Genomic DNA, 4,391 nt, shown 5'->3' on the forward strand with positions numbered 1-4,391 from the left:
TTTTAAAAAAAAAAAAAAAAAAAAAAAAAAAAAAAAAAAAAAAAAAAAAAAAAAAAAAAGAAAGTTGGTGTGCACTACTGGGAGGTGTCTCACCACTGGTAACACTGACATGCCTAGCACTGTACTGGCACCTAGCAGATTCAAGCAACACACAATGCTGTGCACTGTGGTGTCACCATCTAGTGGAGGTAGTAGCCAAGACACAGTGTATCAAATCCTAAATGTACAGAGTGCCTGGACAAGTCTGCAGGAGACTAGAGAACCACAGAAGCTTCCAGGCAAGGTACTATATGAGTTTTGAAGATGATGATGGGATGAAATGAAAGAACATTCCAGCAGAGGGAGACAAGGAGACTGGAAAGATTTCAAGGAACGAAGAGTTCAGCACAGCTTAATGAAGCACCTAAAACCGAGATGGGGGAAGGATGAGTGGAAGCCAGAGCCCAGTGATGAAGTGTCCTGGATATCAAGCTAAAGAGACCTTATTACGAAGGTAGGAGCTGTTGAAGGGTTTTAAATGAGGGTGACTGTAAAAAGATTAATATTTGGAAAGACAGAGGCAGGAGCAAACCTCTGGCTTTAACCAAAAAATAAAGAACTATAATGAAGATGTGGGAAAAGATCGAGAAAAACATTGTTAAAAGATCTTCACTCTCTTCACTCATGGACAGATTTTCTTCATGAGGTTACCAAATTACTCTTCAAAAATGGAGAGGCCTGGCCGGTCAGCTCAGCTGATAAGAGCATAGTGTTATAACACCAAGGTCAAAAGTTCAGATCCCTGTACCAGCCAGCCATGAAAAACTAAAAATAAAAACGGAGAACTGAGAGGAGACTGAAAGGGGTCAGTCAGTCCTCAGAATGTAGAAATTAGTATCATGAAGAATTACAGATTACATTAATTTTAATTCAAGACATTTCAAAAATGTAACTTTCAGTACCTTTTGATATACTGCAGTTTTTTGAGAGTATGTTACAATAACTCTAAATCTCATCTGGGATTAACAGCAGACCACCATGACTTTTTAAAGGCTTCACAGACACAAAGATCATCTGTTACATTCACCTTGGAACAGATCATAGTCATCCTCCCTCTCAGCATACCCAAAATATATTCTTTAAGCCTAATTTCTTTATGGTCATGTTGTTTAATAGCAAAAGACTGAGGTCAAGATGTTAAAAGATTTCTGAGATGACAGAGAACGCATGGGGGTTCTTTACCTCCAGCTAGTCTATTCAATACTATCCCAATCACCAGGAGGAATTTCCCTGTCTAGGCAAATTTTGTTGGCACACCACACACAAAATCTCCTGACATTTTATATCCACTAAGAAAGGACTGTATTTAAGTATGATTAGAATAGAAACATCTTTAATGCCAGACAAATTTAACAGCTTTTTCAGTTGCCTATAGATTGTGACAAATGACCACAAAGTAAACTCATATTTACTCTTAAAAAATAATCTATATTTAAATCTTAACAGCAAAAGCCCCCAGAAACGTTTTCCTAAACCCTAACAACAACAACAGCAAAACAATAGATTCTGGGCTCTCTTTATTTATAAAAAAATCCAAAAACACAACCAACCTCATATTTGCCATTTACAATTATCATATACCACCGTTTACTATCACCATCATTTCATAAAAGTTGATTAATTTTAATACCAATAGGACATGTTTTTTTATGGAAAACTCCCAAAATTGTCCTTGTTTTCCTTGATATGCCAGAGCCCACTCAATACTCCATTACTCTACTTTAGAAGCCTGACCAGAGTCTCCAAGATTAATTTTCACCAACTTATGATGAAACCCATCACCCCCCAACCATCTCTGAGGAGTAACGACAAACAATGTCATGGAACTGGTGAGAAGATCTAGTTCTACCCCTGGCTAAAGAAGACTCTGTAGGCAAGGACCCATTAAATATTAACTGCCACCTCAAGCTCCTTTCCACCCCAACCCCGAAATCTACAGATAGAGAAATGAAGGCCCAGAAAAATAAGCTGACTTGTCCAAAGCCATAAAGCCATGAAGAGAATTTCTCCAGCCTCCTGACATCTGTCACTGTTCCTCTACTGAGCTGGGCAGCTGAGTAATACTATATGTACAAGTTAGCCATATGATTTAAATATGCATATGGTTATATGGCAAGTCTTCCATATTATGAGAACCCAACTCTGACAGTAATTTTGAACCTAAGCAATACTATCATCTGAGTCACCTGAAAAATAAGATGTACCGTGTTGCTGGTTACAAAAAGAACCTCTGCTTCAGAGAAATCACAGGTCAAAACAACACAATGCTGGTACACAACCTAAAAGTTCAAGTTTGAAGTAAAAATTTTGATACAAACTTCACCTTAACCACAATTACTGTGATTACTCTCCATTCACTATGATACTGTACTAGAAACTCGGGTATTTGGACTTTTACCAAGGCACACAATGATAAAGCTTTTTTTATGGCATGATATTCACTTTCTTATTGAAAATGAACGTCAAGAAAACCAACTTCCCGGACTATACACAGCCAAGCATTATGAAGCATTTTCCAGTTATCTAAAGTTGCTAAGTCTTAGACTCTGCTCTGTGTATACTAAATCAGTGGGGGAAAGGAGGCATTTTTATGCAGAAAAAAATTATTGGATCAGACATTTCTTTATAGAAAAGATTTTACCCAGATCAATACTTCTTTCACCATATACCCTTCTGTATTGGTCTGGCTATCTTAGAACATACACGTACTATTTTTATATCTTGCTTTTAATCAGGAAAAAATTACTATATTACCTTTGGTATCATCTACATCAGCAAAACTACAGTCCAGCCCCCTCTCCAAGTCACCATAAATGATTGCTTTTGTCTAGGAAGCCCACAGCTCTTATTTCATATCAAGATGCATCCTCCTGGGTGACAGCAAACATTGCTGGGCTCTGCAACATTTTTTAAAGGTTCTTGTATCTCTCGTAAACTTAGAAAAACATTATGAATGTCTTAAAAAGCTCTTTTTACAAGAACATCTTTTTCTGTAATCAACTGGGAAGCAAATTTATGGTAATTTTTCCTGGCCCTTCCTGAACTTTCTAGGACAAATTACGAAGGTAATCAACAAGGTTCCCTGCATTTGAATGATCCCATGTATTCTTGCTTGGTCTGTAAATAGGCTAAAACTACCTGGAAACTGATTTCTTTACCAATCATCTCCAGGACAGCTGCCCAAGAATGAACTATGATGTATTAAACTTAACCACTTGAGCTATACAATAACCAGGTTGCTAGAAATACAAAATCTCCTCAGCAAAACACCAGATTATTCACATCCAGCCTGATGCAATTAAGCAGGTCTTAAGAATAAAGGATATTCCGTCTACTTCGGGCTTATCTCCCAGCAAAGCTGGGCGCGGGTCCCGGCAGCAGCAGTGCCCGCAGCAGGCCGGGATCCGCCGCCACCAGCCCCTGTTCCCCGAGCCGCGTCCTCGGGGCTCCGGAGCAACGCTGTCCCTGCGGGGGACAGAGGGTCAGGGTGATGGGGCGGCAGCCCTAGCCTCCCCCGTTGCGCGAGTAACACAAAGCTCGAGAGTCGCATACGACATCTCGGCGCAGAGGCGACCCGCGGGTTGGGGGTCTAGAAGCACCTGGGCTCCAACACCATCCAGATGCACCCGCGGGTCAGAGACAAACACTTCGGGTCGGCCGGGGAGCCGGGGATAGAAACGGCGCAGGCGCAGCACGGGCCGGCGGGGGCCCCGAGAAGGGGACGGCGCAGGCGCGAGACCCAACGGGGTCTGCGGGGCCGCCCGGGCCTGGCCGCGCGGGCTGCGCTGAGGCGATAAACTGACCTGTCGGCGCGCACTGAGAGGACCCGCCCTGGCTCTTACCGCGCGGCGCCGCCTCGTTCGTTCGCTGGCTCCGGGATGGGGCAGGGCGGCGAACTTGCCCGGTGGCTCGGCCCGCATCCGTTGAGTCCAGCCTCAGGGCAGCAGCCAACCCCGCGGGGCCGCTCGCCGGACCCGCCCAGCCTCCCTCGTGGCCTCCGCCCTCCGCCCGCCCTCTCCCCGCCCCCTTCGTCTGACGAGGCCTGCGCAGGCGCCGTACTGGCCCCGCCCACAGCCCGCCAACGCGCAGGCGCTTGCCGCCCTGCCCACTCCGCTCGTGTCCTTGCAGTCACTGTATCGCGCAGGCGCCTTGCCACTCCGTTGGTCACAGAGGGCCCCAAGTAATCCGTGCGCGCGCGTCACGTCTAACGGGGAGGTTTGTGTGGTGGATGCTCCTGGAGGCTCCTCTGGACGCTGCGGGGCGATTTGTACAGAGTTGGTTCCGAAGGCTTTTCTCAGCTGATAAGTTTGTTATTCGTGCAACCCGTATTTATAGTGTGCCGTATTACAGGA

General features: G+C 44.7%; 1 protein-coding gene across 3 annotated transcripts in view; it reads right to left on the minus strand.

The window, feature by feature from the left end:
• The window catches only part of SPECC1L (sperm antigen with calponin homology and coiled-coil domains 1-like), a 148,556-nt gene extending 144,514 nt beyond the window's left edge, over positions 1-4,042 (minus strand). Inside the window, exon 1 of one of the 3 annotated variants that reach the window (XM_008574500.1) lies at positions 3,882-4,042. The gene's annotated coding sequence lies outside the window, so the exon portion shown is untranslated. Of the gene's footprint in view, positions 1-3,842 lie in introns of all 3 variants that reach the window. The other 2 variants (XM_008574504.1, XM_008574502.1) reach the window with 2 other exon arrangements.
• Between the last annotated feature and the right edge of the window lie 349 nt (positions 4,043-4,391).

This window comes from Galeopterus variegatus, unplaced genomic scaffold (assembly GCF_000696425.1).
Source record: "Galeopterus variegatus unplaced genomic scaffold, G_variegatus-3.0.2 Scaffold1054, whole genome shotgun sequence".
Classification (NCBI taxonomy): Eukaryota; Metazoa; Chordata; class Mammalia; order Dermoptera; family Cynocephalidae; genus Galeopterus; species Galeopterus variegatus.